The sequence below is a fragment of the Artemia franciscana genome, chromosome 17 (assembly GCF_032884065.1).
Source record: "Artemia franciscana chromosome 17, ASM3288406v1, whole genome shotgun sequence".
NCBI classification, from domain to species: Eukaryota; Metazoa; Arthropoda; class Branchiopoda; order Anostraca; family Artemiidae; genus Artemia; species Artemia franciscana.
In genome coordinates, this window is record NC_088879.1 from 45,078,982 (window position 1) to 45,094,616 (window position 15,635).

Genomic DNA, 15,635 nt, shown 5'->3' on the forward strand with positions numbered 1-15,635 from the left:
TGTCATAACCTATGCATAAATCTGGATAACCTATGCCAAATGCTGGATAGCTGTTGGTACCCTAACCTTGAGCTACCTCACTACAGATGAATTATGATTGGTGGATTTCTGACCTTCTCTCAAATCATGAATTTTTTATTGGGTCACAGTATCCAAGATTTAATATACACAATTGATATACTTAGCATTTGAAACAGGCTTTCCCCAAATTGGGAGTTAGTGACTCCCCCTCACAAAACCTCATCCCAAGACAAAGTTGCTTGCTATTTTCAATTTAAATGCCACCTTGAACATGATCAATGTTATTTGGTATATATTAACTCTATTTTTTCAGTTTTTGTGTAAGGAATTAGTTACATTGTAAAATTGGACCTGAATAGCCATTTGCATCAGTCACAACAATCAGTGTAGGCTCAAGGTGGTATCTTTGTTTTTCTTACTAAGGTTTGACAGAAGTCAGCCTGTTTGGCTTTATTCCGGACTGAACATTCTAAGTATAATAAAAATAAGTGATTGTGAAATATTCTTTTGATTTTTGTTTGTTTTAGACAAGCAAAGAACAGCCTTCTATTAACTGCTTTTTCAAGCCTGTTGAGAGACATCTACCTTAAACCAAACTGCAAATGTTAGTAAGGATCAGCCTCTCATTCCTAACCCTATTTCTCATTCTTCTTGCAACAGACAAAAAACTGAAAGTTCAGAGAACAGAATTCCAGAAATGATTGGAAAAAGAAAAATATATTGATCAACAATAGTGATACCAGTGAAGAAGACAAAAGCTCATATATTTCAACAAACATTAGAGACGAATCTTCCCATCTTGCTATGAGGAGGGTGTTGGTGACTCAGAGGTGAGGCAGTCTGTAAGTTTTGACATAGAAAGAGAAACAGAAGGTCACCCAAAGACCTCAACTGTAGATGCTGTTGCTGATAGTCTTGGCAGCACTCAAAAAAGACAAAGAATTATCAGTTGCTGAGGAATTGGCGGCAGAAGCTCAATGCTAAAAAGCTTCCATAGCAAAGAAGGGTGCCAGAAGTAAGAAATTAGACAAGAGAACATTGACATCTAACTGGAATATTGACCCCAAGGGTAAATGTTACATCAGTAAAGGTCCTACAGGAAAGCCATGCTGTTTTTTGTGTAACATTGACTTGTCAGGCAGTAGCTTCCATATTGGGTGCCATTTGAGGAATCCTGCACATTTGAAAAAAGTGTTTTTGACCCTTTGTGTAGTTTGCATAGACTAGTTTAATACCAATGTTCTGGAAGCAAACAAGGTCAGACTTTTGCGTAGCCAGAAATTAGAAAGGTGGAATTGATTTTAAGTTGAATTGTGGTGCACCATAACCTGCCAATCAACATCATGAAGGAGCTTCCTGAAACCTTGAAGAGGGCTTTTCCTGACTTTGAAAATGCAAAGGAAGTTCAGTTTGGTCACACAGAAACCACACACGTGATCAATTCAATAATTGGAGAAGTTGCATTTGATGACCTGTGCTGCTTCATGAAAAAAAAACTGTTTTTCTATAATAATTGACAAGGGTACTGATTTGAGTAATTTTAAAAGCCTAGTGGTTGTAGTTTGTCATGTTGATGAAGTGAAGGAAGATCAGAGTGGTGGATGGAAGAAAGTTTTGAAAGACTCATTCTTGAACCTGATTGAAGTACAGCAGTGCACAGATGGAAATCTACACCTACACACAGCATTAACAAACCTTCTGTTTAAAGAAATTGCAGCAACACAGAATCTGATTGGTTTTTGCATCAGACAATGCATCTGTGATAATGGGAATACAAGGTGGTGTGTAAGCAAAGCTTTTGCTTGACTTTCCAAACCTATTTGTCCTTGGGTGCACATGCCATTCATTCCATATGTGTAATAGTGCAGCAAGTCAGAAACGACCTGAAGACATCAAAGAATTCTGTCAGGGCATCTATAATTACATTAGCAGAAGCCCCAAAATGGCTGGAGAAGTCATTGAAATGCAAAAATTCATGGAGCTTGATGAGCCTAAAATTCTGCACGATATCACAACTAGGTGGTTTTTTGGAGGGCTGGAGGGAGAGGAAAAATTGAAAAAAATGAGGTGTTTTTAACTTGCAAATGGGTGATTGGATCTTAATGAAATTTTATATTTAGAAAAAACTCTTGTTTCAAAGCTTTTATTTTAAATCATGACCGTATCAGGTGATATTGGGGGGGGGGAGTTGTAGGGGGAAACAGGAAATCTTAGAAAACACTTAGAGTGGAGAGACCAGGATGAAACATAGTTGGAAGAATAAGCACAAGTCCTAGATACGTGATTCACACAACTGGACTGAATCCGCTTTTTTTTTTGGGGGGGGGGGGGGGGCTGTTAATTCCGAAAAATTAGAAAAATTGAGGTATTTTTAACTTACAAACGGGCACCAAGATCTTAATGAAATTTGATATTTAGAAGGAATTCATGTCTCAGAGCTCTTATGTTTAATCCCAGCGAGATCTGGTGACTTTGGTTAGAGGGGAAACCGGAAATCTTGGAAAACGCTTAGAGCCAAGAGAATGGGATGGAACTTGGTGGTTAGAATAAGCGAATATCATAGATAAGTGATTGATGTAACTGGATTGGAAAAGCTCTCTTTTGGGGAGTTAGAAAGTTCCAGTCCTTTGTTGAGTTTGTTGCTTCTGGAAATGCTAGGATGATGAAAATTGGTAGGCATGTCTGGGATCTCCAAAGTTGATTTGATAAAGTCGTTTTCCCGGTTCGACCATCTAATTGATGGTGTTGATGGTATCTCCCTTCGAGCTCATAAAGGATATATTCTTCCCTGTCTCGTTTTTCTCGTTAATCTTTCCCTGGAATAGGGCAGCTTTCCGGTGCAGTTTAAGGTGGCAAAGGTCATTCCATTTTACAAAGGTGGTTGCAAGTCAAATATAGAAAACTGGAGACCCATATCAATTCTCCTCATCTTTTCAAAGATACTAGAGAATGTGGCATATAAACGGCAGTATAATTTCCTTAGGATTAAAAGGCTTTTGAGTCAGACACAGTTTGGGTTTCGTAAGGGTCATTCCACGACGCACGCCTCAAAAAAAATGGTTCAAAGTGTATGGATGAATGCTTCCAACCTGAACGCTCCACTCTAAGCGTTTTCCAAGATTTCTGGTCCCCTCATATACAATCACCCATTCATAAGTTAAAAACACCTCATTTTTTTATTTTGCCGAATCACCGAATTAAGTTCTCCCCCCCCCCAACACCCCTGAAGAGAGCAGATCTGGTCGAATTATGTCAGTCACGTATCTTGGACTTGTGCTATTCTTTCCACCAAGTTTCATCCTGATCTCTCCACTCTAAGCGTTTTCCAAGATTTCTGGTTCCCTCTCAAGCTCTCCCCGATGACACTGGATCTGGTCGGGAATTAAAATAAGAGATTTGAGTCACGAGGTTCTTCTAAATATGAAATTTCATTAAGATCCTTCGTAAGTAAAAAATACCTCATTTTTTCTTTTTTTTCAGAATTATACATCCCCCCAACTCCCCCAAAGAGAGCGGACTCCTTCGGCTATTTCAATCACGTATCTAGGACTTGTGCTAATTTTTCCCACCAAGTTTCATCCCAATCCATCCACTCCAAGTGCTTTCCAAAATTGCAGGTTTCCCCCTCCAACTCCCCCACCATCACCGGATCCTATCAGGATTTAAAATAAGAGCTCTGAGAGATGATATCCATCTAAGTATCAATTTCATTAAGATCCGATCCCCCGTTCGTAAGTTAAAAATATCTCATTTTTTCTAATTTCTACGAAATAAGCCTCTCCCTCCCCCCAGATGGTCGAATTGGGGAAACTACAATTTCAAATTTAATTTGGTCTGGTCCCTGATACGCCTGCCAAATTTCATTGTCGTAGCTTATCTGGAAGTGCCCAAACTAGCAAAACAAGGACAGACCAACAGAATTTGCGATCGCTATCCAAGTGATGATAGGCAAAAACCATTTTTTTGCCAATTCAAGGCCCAATAAACTTCATAAGTCAGTGGCTTCAAAAAGTGTTTTTTTTTTAAATAAGGATCCTCTTATCCAAACATCTTACTCGTTCAAGCTAGTAGCCGTTACGGGAAAATTTAGGAAGCTCTTGGAAGGCAACCCCGTTACACACAACAAAAATGAAAAAAATATTAATACTACTTATAACAGATCATCATTCTTTTGCTTTCTCAACGCCTCAAGATTTACATCTTCTACTTGTTGATCCAAAAAACAATAAAAAATGTGGGCTACAGAATAAAAACTGAAATAAAAATGTTAATTTACTAAATAAGGCCAAAAATATTTAGTTTTCAAATGGAAACTTACTTTTATTCCTAGGCCAATAGTCCCTAAATATACAAAAAGAAATTTAGATTGGAGGGGGAATAGGATCATAGAATAGGCACAAACATTTCCAAAAAAGGGGCCGACTAGCTTGAACATAATATTCTGAGCAAATCCTAAGGACGAAGTACCCCCAGTGGTTTTCTTTTTGTTTTTGCTTCTTCTTATGTCTTTTATTTACTTTGACCTTTTTTCACTATTGACTGACTTTTTTTCACTATTGACTAGTTTTTTTTCACTGTTGACTTTTTTTTATAAAAAAAGCTTTTTTTTATAAAGACCCGCCCAAGGAAGGTAGCGAAGCACCTAATAAGAGACTGCTGAAATCTTTGACCCTAACCCTTCTAATTAACCTTTGATAAAAATTAAAAAAAAATTAAAATAGGGATAAGAAAGAAAAACCCTCACAAAATCTAAATGACTGTAATTCATAATCCAAAGATATCCTTGAAAGCTTATTTTGAATGAGCTAATATGTTCAGTACGGCACTCAGAATACTATTTCAAATATCCAGAGCTAAATAACTGCAACATAGAGAAGTTTGGTTTTTCTAGAAGAAGGGTAAAAAAAACACATTTCATTTGAAGGTTTTGAAACTGAGACCTGTAAATATTTCACTAAAAGAGTTCTAAGAAAATCTTTTTTTGATTCGGGGGATGATTTCCCAACAGCAGAAAGAACTTTTGTCTCTAACGTGCTTGAAATTAATCCGTTGCTGGACCATGGGGATTCCAGTGACAAAAAATTGTCACTAACTCGAAAAAAAATTTACCTCGAAAATGCACTTTTTCAAGTATTTGGAACTAGAAGTAGTATATTTGATAAGTGCAGATTAAATGTAAATCTCAATCATGAAGTCCTTTTGACAAATTCACAAGAAAGACTAAAAATCATGACGTCCAAAATTCATTTATGGCAACATTTTTGTTCAGAAATCTTAAGCATTTTTTATTTCATTACAGATTTTTATAGCACTGAACAATAACCTCAATCACTTAAACTTCTCGGAATTATATATAATTTTTAAGAAAATATGATTTAATGATGGTTTAAGCAATAGATTTAGCTTTGAGTTATTTTGATGATACTCTATGCAGGTTATATACACTCGTTTCAGCTCGATAGGAATTTAATTAACAAATATTTTGTTGATTTAGAATATTACTTCAATAGATTGAATTTTAAGAAAAATCCCTAATTTTCCTTTTAAATTTTTTTTCAGGCATCAATTTTCTATGGTTTGAATTGAAATAGAATTAAGTCAGTAAATAATTCTACACATATATGTAATATAGATCATTTTTTTTTGTTATTGTTGTTGAAAGATATGCTTCAGAATGCGTGATTTATGTTTTTGTTTTTTCTGAATAGCTCGAAAAACATGGACCTTTAAAGCCTATAAGGGGAGGTAACTTTTTTCTTACTTGGGATAATGTACTGGATCAAATTTTCCTTTATGGTTGTTTTGTTGTTGTTTGGGTTTTGACCCGTTCGTCCTTTATGGTTTTGCTAATATATTTTGTATTAACTTGGTTTAAAATAACTTTTCTCTTTCAGCTACAATATTGTTGCTGAAGTAAAGATTGTTCAACCAAGACACATTCAGGCTCTATACAGTTTGACCTAAATTAGCTTGGTCAAACAAGACATAGTACTTTATTGTTATTAGAACATGGAAACTAGTCAGAATTGAGATGGGGACAAATATTGATAGATTCATTGGAGATGTTGACTCAAATTTCATCTGTTCAATATGCAACGACTTTTTTAGAACATCTTAATTTTTGGGGAGGGGATTTAAAATTTACAATAGAATAAGAAGAGGATAATAAACTTCCTTTTCTGGACGTCCTTCTTTTAAAAATGAAAATAGTCTGGATTTTAAGATTTACAGAAAACCTACTAACAACAATAGATTTTTGTCATTTTTCTCCGGTCATGCCCGCCAAGTAAAAATTGGTTTAATCATATCTTTAACTGACCGCATTTTTAGAATTTGTTCTCCAAAATTCATTGAGGAGAAATTATTATTGCTAAAAGACATTTTAATAAGTAACCATTATCCGGGTTGGTTAATTGACCAGACTTTTTGAAAAGAAGGAAAAAATTTCTAGAATGTCATGACGATATTCTGGAAACAACAGAATAGAAAGATATCTTTTGTTCTCTACCATATGTTCCAGGTTTGAGTGAAAAACTGTTTTACAAAATAATGGTTTAAAGGTAGCTTTAAGAGGTAGTAATACTTTGGATAGTTTTTTAAATTTTGGAAAGGATCGGACTTCCGTAGAGCAACAAAGTGGGGCTTATAAAATTCCATGTACTTCTGGAAGCTCTTATGTGGGACGTACTAACCAGAATTTAAGAACGAGATTGCTACAAAATCATAATTCCATTTCATCGTCTTTAAAGCAAAATACCAAACCTGAAGATTTCACGTCGGCCCTCTCGGAGCATATCTTTAATTTTCCTTGAAAATGTTTCTTTGATTTCTAGGGACCAAGGTTTAAAGCAAACTTTCATGGAAACAATCGAAATTAAAAAAAATATATTCAAGAATAATTCCATAAACAGAGATACAGGTGAATTTGGATTGAACTCAATTTATGATAATTTACTGAGGTCAAATAAAGTAAATATCACTTCACCTAAGAGCTATGACCTCTGTCCACGTAATACGTAAGTTAAATCTAATGGACCGGAACCGAAAAGGTCAAGGAGATTGGCCTCGGCTGTTGCATTGAAAAAAATAAGAGCAATAAACTGTATGTAATTAGTTTATTAGGTATAAATTTGTGTTTATTTTCATTCATGTCTTTTAGTTTTACTGCTGATGATAAACACTGTATATGTGTTCGAAATATCCAGTTAAAAATTTTATATTTCACTGTCAATAAAAAGGTATCATCCCTATTTTGAACTGTTTTACTTTCGTCATCGAAAGGCAGTGTGGTCTTTGAAGTTATCGACATAAATTTTGTTCAGCACAGTAGATCGGTCTAGCAACTATGTCTTTAGAGATATAGGCAGTTAAACCCCCCTCTAATTGTTCCATTTTGCCCATTATGCTTTAAAATTAAATGTTACTTTGAAATAAATCGAAAGGCTTTGTGTTTATGGTAGCCAATAAGACACCTCAGCAATATATCGAGGACGACTAAGGGCATTAAGTTGAAACATTTAGGAGTACTACTATTACTTCTTCTGCAACAAAACAGGTTTGAAATGTTTTCGCCTTTCTTACTTTCATAAACGAAAAATTATCGAAACCTTAAGGAAGAAATGTCAGTATATGTAAATTAAACTGACAATCCACGGTCATTTGTTTGTTTGTTTTCAGTAAAGTGCTAATTGTGTTCTGGTCTCGAGAAGGCATAGGGGTTATCAGCCCAACTCATGTTAATTTTTGCTTGTTTTGAATTTGACTCGGCTATTTGTTGTAATTTCTGTTCGTTTTGAGTTTTATTTATTTATTGATAGTTATTTGTGGTAGTTTTGCACTTGGAAGATTATTTGACTTTATTTTTGCTTATTTTTGGCTTAATGGAGCTCTTTACTTTCGTTTGAAAAACTTGTGTTGTGAAAAAGTTTTTACATTAATACTGAATTAAAAAATATATTAATCTATTTTCCGCTAAATATCAATTCAAATTATACCAAGTGTAATTTATTTATTGTTTCTTTCTTATTGTTTCTGAATCATATATTATTTTGTTGATATAGTCGATTAGCTAGTATTTCCATGAACTTTGAGTATCGCATCTGTTTCTCAGTCAACACAGTTAATATACAAGCTTATGGAGCAAGTTTAGTTTCCCGTTTTTGTTCGTAAAGAAACAGAGATTTTGTTTGTTTAGTATGATTCAAACGCCTTTTGCTGTTTCAACTTGCTTAAAATCAAATTTTAAACCAAGAAAACAAACATGTATTATTCAACATACTATGATTAATTTTAACTAGTTAATTGTTGTGTTTATCTTTCAGGCTCCAATATGCGAACATGCTTTTTGTAAAATTGAACACAAATCATTAAAATTGAACACAAATCAAGCAGTGGTTGAACACAAATCATTCGTGTCCACTTTACAGAGAACAATTAACAACAGGTGATTTGAGGCCTGTGTCAAGGATTTTACGATATTTCCTTTCGAGGTATTTGGCTTTTTTCTTTAATGTAGAATGTGACTGCTCATGTGAAATTAAAATGAAGGCCATGGGCATATACGTTCAATCGGAGCTTTTTATATTTTTTGGAGATGCTTAATTTATAAAGAAACAGTTTGATTTGTGGAAAAAAACCTGAAGTTTTGAGCAGTTGGACAAAAACCTAGGTTTTAGTGGATTGAGTCAGAGATGAATTTAGAAGGAACTTAAAGTTTCATTTAAACAATGATTGCTCAAGGCGGAAACAACTTCTATTTTGTTTCATTCTTTTATTATTTAAAAAAAAATCTCCAGAAAATGAGTTTTTCAAAGAAAAGTAAAGAGCTTCATTAAACTGAAAGTGAGCAGAAATAAAGTCAGATAATCTTCCAAACGTAAAACTGCGACAAATAGCCATCAATAAATAAATGAAACTCAAAATGAACAGGAATTACACTAAATAGTCGAGTCTTGTTCAAAACGAGCAAAAAATAATATGAGTAGGGCCACCCCCCTCCCTCCGGCTTTTGGAGGTTAGAGTATTATTTTTAATGTACTAAAAACAATCCTTACTTTGAGCTGAATGCTCTTATTTGTTATGATATCGAAAAGACAACATCATAATCAAAATTATTGAATGACGCAAATGAATGTGGATTAAAAGTTTAATATAAATATACAATGTTTATTTCTTAAATCCTCAATAATTTGGAGTTATTAACTGAAAATCATTTAATATTTATTTTATTTTCAGTAAAATGCAAATTATGTTCAGGTAATCAAAACGTATTGGAATTGTCAGCCCCATTCATCTTCATTTCTGCTTGTTTCAGTTTGACTCTGTTATTCATAATAATTTCTGTTCGTTTTGGGTTTCATTATTATTGATGGTTATTTTAGGTTGTTTTACATTTGGTAAATTATTTGACTTTATTTCTACTCATTTTTGTTTAATATAGCTCTTCACTTTTCTTCGAAAAATCATTTCATGGAAAAAAATAGTTTTTAATTTGTTTTCATTTCTTTTTAATTGACATAGCCTTTTTCATTGAAAAATGAGTTTAATTTAAATTTTTCAGTTGTTTTCTACAAGAACCTATAGTGTGCCTCACTATCTATATATCGGATAAAATTTTTCAGCAAATTTTAATAACATACTTGCTTTTGAAAATCTAGACACACAAAGAATTGTTGAAATTTGTTTCATACATCATCAAGTTTTCCTGAAAAAATCGCAAAAAAATTTTCTTAATGCGATCTCTAAATAGAATAAACTGTTTCAACACACCCCAAGATTTTCGCCTTAATAGATTTAGTGGCAGTAGTACCATCAGTAATAGCAGTAGCAGTACAATAGTAGAAGTGTTATCTTTTGTTGTAATTATAGCAAAAAAATTTTAATAGAAGCAGCAGCAGTAGCAGTGCGATAGTAGTAAAAGTAATAAAGTATGATGCAAAAATAACTTCTTTGTTAGTCCAACATCTCCCACATCAAGGCTGTAATTTTCAACTTTACACACTAGGTTGTTCCGGAATATCGCTGATACACCCTATTAACAATTTGCATGCAGATGGCGTGTTGAGATTCAGTTCAACTCTCCTCCTTAGCATTCCTTGAAAACCTCACCTTCATACACTTAGCCTTGGTTATAATAATAGTAATAGCAATCCTTATAATAGTAGCAAGCCATTTTCAGGGGGTCTCTAGCTCTCCCTGGATGGTTTCCCATTCCAATTGAATTTTCACAGGGTTACTCTCCCTGGGTCTTGTTTCTTAGGTTTGACTTATGAACAAGGCTTGTTTCTAAGAACTGTTTATATGTAAAGATGTTGCATATAATATTATGCTAATTTTAGCTCTCCCTGGATGGTTTCCCATTCCAATCGAATTTTCACAGGGTTACTCTCCCTGGGTCTTGTTTCTTAGATTTGACTTATGAACAAGGCTTGTTTCTAAGAACTGTTTATTTGTAAAGATGTTGCATATAATAATATGAGATATGGTGTTTCCAGAAGATGGTATTGACTTGATTTCATGCAACTGAGCTCCTGGCAACTGAGCTAATTTTAGCTCTCCCTGGATGATTTCCCATTCCAATCAAATTTTCACAGGGTTACTCTCCCTGGGTCTTGTTTCTTAGATTTGACTTATGAACAAGGCTTGTTTCTAAGAACTGTTTATTTGTAAAGATGTTGCATATAATATTATGAGATATAGTGTTTCCAGAAGATGGTATTGACTTGATTTCATGCAACTGAGCTCCTGGCAACTGAACCCCAAGCAACCTAACCCCTGCATATACCCTAAACCTCATTTGCATACTCAAACAGGCACGAAATTAGCATAGTAGGAGAGATATCTAGTTTACATACTTACATGAGCACATATTCTGCTCGTGCTACTTAAAGTGCGGGTGGAGAAAACTTGAAAAACGTGTTCTAATGACATGATTTCTTCTATAAAGGTCCTTGTAAATAAGAGATATTTATTAGTATTCTTCAGAGCTTAAATTAAAAGGAATTACCGCAGTCAAGATATGCATTTATAAGTAATACTTTCGAATTTATAATCAACTAAATTTATAAAGTCTTTTCTTTAGGAATAGAATAGGTTTATGAAAACCCAATTTTTCATCGCACAAACCTTAAATATCCCCGTTCCTAGTTCACTATTCAATAAATAGTTTTAAACTAACCCGTATTTGAATTTAGTTATGAGTGCTTAGTTCTTATCTAGCGATTCTATCACGGTGGTTAATATTTTTATTAATATGGTGGTTACTATGCAATGCAATTGATTTCTGACGTGTCAATTGCTCTCACGAGTCATAATGGACACTTTGTCTCCTAGTCTGTGGAGCTACCGTATTTTGAACATTTTCTTTTAGCCCAGATCTAAAGGAGTTATTGATTCTAGAGGATTCATTGTTTAATGGCAGTGAAATGGGTAGGCTTTTTGATGTGAAATTTTCAGGGAGGTATGGGGGGGGGGCTGTAAAATATGAGTTGGGGGATATGAGGGTTGTCTAAGTGGGGCTACATATATGTTTTTATATTTTTATGGCACTTGGTATTAACCAAGTGACATATAGCAGTCGCCAAATCTGTCGGTCTGTCTGTCGGTCTGTCTGTCGGTCTGTCGGTCCCGGTTTTGCTACTTTAGGCACTTCCAGGTAAGCTAGGACGATGAAATTTGGCAAGCGTATCAGGGACCGGACCAGATTAAATTAGAAATAGTCGTTTTCCCGATTTGACCATCTGGGGGGGAGTGGGGGTCCGGTTAATTCGCAAAAAATAGAAAGAATGAAGTATTTTTAACTTATCAGCGGGTGATTGGATCTTAATGAAATTTGCTGTTTGGAATGATATTGTGTCTCAGAGCTCTTATTTTAAATCCCGACCGGATCTGATGACATTGGGGGGAGTTGGAGGGAAAAACCTAAAGTCCCGGTTTTGCTACTTTAGCCACTTCCAGGTAAGCTAGGACGGTGAAATTTGGCAAGCGTATCTGGGACCGGACCAGCTTAAATTAGAAATAGTCGTATTCCCGATTTGACAATCTGGGAGGGGGGGGGGGCGGTTAATTAAGAAAAAACGAAGTATTTTTAACTTATGAGCGGGTGATTGGATCTTAATGAAATTTGATGTTTGGAATGATATTTTGTCTCAGAGCTCTTATTTTAAATCCCGACTGGGTCTGATGATATTGGGGGGAGTTGGAGGGGGGAAACCTAAAATCTCGGAAAACACTTAGAGTGGAGGGATCGGGATGAAACTTGATGGGAAAAATAGGCGCAAGTCCCAGATACATGATTGACATAATCGGAACTGATTTGCTGTCTTTGGGGTAGTTGGGGGGGGGGGAGTAATTCTTAAAAATTAGAAAAATGAGGTATTTTCAACTTACAAACGGGTGATCGGATCTCAATGAAATTTGATGTTTAGAAGGATATCGTGTCTTAGAGCTCTCATTTTAAATCCCGACCGGATCTGGTGATGGGGGCGGGGAGTTGGGAAGGGGAAACCTAAAACTTGGAAAACACTTAGATTGGAGGGATCGGGATGAAACATGGTGGGAAAAATAGACACAAGTCCTAGATAGATGATTGACATAAACGGAACGGATCCGTTCTCTTCTGGGTAGTTGGGGGGGGTATTTCTGAAAAAAATGAGGTATTTTTAACTTACGAACGGGTGATCGGATCTCAATGAAATTTGATATTTAGAAGGATATCGTAGCTCAGAGCTCTTATTTTAAACCCGACCGGATCTGGTGACATTGGAGGGGGGGGGGGAGTTGGGAGGGAGAAACCTAAAAATTGGAAAACACTTAGAGTGGAGGGATCGAGATGAAACTTGGTGAAAAAAAACACGAGTCCTAGATACATGATTGACATAACCAGAACGGATCCGTTCTCTTTGGGGTAGTTGGGGGGGGGGGCTAATTCTGAAAAAGTAGAAAAAATGAGGTATTTTTAACTTACGAACGGGTGATTGGATCTCCATGAAATTTGATTTTTAGAAGGATATCGTGTCTCAAAGCTCTGATTTTAAATCCTGACCGAATCTGGTGACATTGGGGGAAGTTTGGGATGGGGAAACCTAAAATTATGGGAAACGCTTAGATTGGAGGGATTGGGATGAAACTTGGTTGGAAAAATAAGCAGAAGTCTTGCATACGTGATTTACATAATTGGAACGAATCCGCTTAATTGCGGGGGGGGGGGGATAATTCTGAAAAATAAGAAAAATGACGTATTTTTAACTTACGAAGGAGTGATCGGATATTCATGAAACTTCATATTTAGAAGGACCTCGTAACTCCCGATCCCGACCAGATCTTTTGACATTGTGGGGATTTGGAGAGGGAAATCTTGGAAAAACACTGCTAGTGTAGGAATCGGGATGAAGCTTGGTGGATAGAATAAACAAATGTCCTTGATACGTGATTGACAGAATTGTACTGGATTCGCTCTCTTTTGGGGAGTTGGGGGGAGGGGTTCAGTGATTTGGCGAGTTCAGTGCTTCTGGACGTGCTTGGGCGATGAAAATTGGTAGGCGTGTCAGGGAGCTGCACAATTTGACTTGATAAAGTCGTTTTCCCAGATTCGACCATGTGGGGGGAAAAAGGGAGACGAAAAATTAAAAAAAATTAGGTATTCATAACTTACGAGTGGTTGATCGGATCTTAATAAATTTTGATATTTAGAAGGACTTTGTGACTCAGAGCTCTTATTTTAAATCTTGACCGGCATTAAGCCTCTTATTTTCCTTTTTAAATCAATCTATTGATTCATAGAATTTTGTTAGAGCTCATACTATATGATCTATTGGCTCTTGGCTCTTCTCGCCTCGTCACAAGTGCCATATGAGCTCTTAGCTCTTGTTTATCTGTGATGCTGTTCTATCAGTTTTCGGTGTTAATAGTTAAGTAATATATTCTGTTTCTCGAAAGAACTATACCAGGAATGTTTTGCGCGATAAACTTGCATATCTTGCGTATACGCTCCTTTGGTAATGAGGAGAGAGAATTTGTTTCTTAGTCTTTTGGTTAAGGGAGAGGTGGGCAGAGAGAGAGAGACCACACGTTTTCACTCTTTTGTCTTAGATGAAACAGCAAACCTTATAGAATATAGTACATATCACCCACGTGACATCAAGATATAGGATCATCCGACGTCGAATAGAGCGATGGCTGCCACTCCTCATCCTTTGTCTGTCCCCTAGAGTACAATGTTGCTTTACCTCAATGCTTTTATTTTTGAATCAAGCGTATCCTCAATAATGTTGCTGGTGTGGATTCATAGTAAAATTTTTATTTATACATTAAACAACTATAGTTTACAGTTAGTTGTATTCCAGCTGTTGAAGACGTTGACGACTATATGTATGAATTTAAAACACCATTCAGATCGTTTCTTTGTGGCTTATTAATATCGGACAAAGCAGCCCTTTTAACAAAAATAATTCAAAATTTTAATCAAATCTTTTGGAAATACCAAAAAAATCTATTATTGTTACTTTGTTTAGCCAGAGTCCCATGATAAAATACAAATTTATAGCACTAGACACAAATTCATGCTGGGACATGACGTGCTCAACGCTATTGAGTCAAACTCTTCGTTGATTATTGATGATTTAGCCAAATCCATTGGACAATCGTCTAAAAAAACACTACAATTGTTAAGCGTCCACTCACATAAATAAAATCCATAACCCTATTTCTACACAATTTCTGTCATCAGAGCCAATGTATGATAGCATTTGATCTGAATTGTACCTACTATATCATCTACAGGACAAGTATAGGAAATATATGTTCTGCCCCATCTCACTCATCCATTCAATTTACAACATTTGCAGTCCATTTTACATATTTTAATATTAATTATTGCACATTTAGAACATTTTTACCCCTATATTCAACCTGAAAACAGGTCCTTGGAAATCAAATTCGGTGCTATTTTTATACTTGTCACAATAAGCACGGCTTCTAGACTAAGTCCCATCAATTTACCAAATTGATGAATTCAATTCATTTTCAATTGAATTCACGTTATTTAAATTAAAATTTCCAAAAATTTCACAATTTCCCATCCTGAGCTTTAAGATCGTAACAGGTCTTGTGAAATAAGAATTTGATTAATTTGTGAAATAAGGGTTTAATTATATTTCTTTTTCCTATACAACTGATAAAATGTAAAAATGTAATATTTAGTGGATAGTTCTATATCAATATCTAAATAATTTATTTTATCTTTATTTATATATTAAAATACAGTTTTTCACCAATTACTTCCATTATGGCTTTTCTTTCTTTTAATTAATCCTGGCTCTATTCCCAAGAAATTCCGTTATTCAGTGTTCTTGGAACAAATCCAAACACGCGTCAAGCATTTAAAATGAAACACAAACAGAATAAATAAAGTTTTTCTGCTGGCTGAGGATGACCGAGTTGGTTAAGCGATCGAAATATCATTTATTGCTATGCAACAATTCGAATCTCATTATTACCTTTTGTAGCAGTTGACGATGTCAAAACAATCGGAACCAAGGGGCCCAGATCGAGGAGTAAGAAGCGGCCAGCTTCCCTCTAAACAAAAAACCTTGCATGACTTGCCTCAGAATCCAGGC

General features: G+C 35.3%; 1 protein-coding gene across 1 annotated transcript in view; it reads left to right on the top strand.

Annotated features, from left to right (window-relative positions):
• The first annotated feature begins 8,403 nt into the window (after positions 1–8,403).
• Positions 8,404–15,635, top strand: part of LOC136037600 (myosin-6-like) — a 153,714-nt gene continuing 146,482 nt past the window's right edge. The window contains exon 1 of the mRNA XM_065720323.1: positions 8,404–8,510. The gene's annotated coding sequence lies outside the window, so the exon portion shown is untranslated. The remainder of the gene's footprint in view (positions 8,511–15,635) is intronic.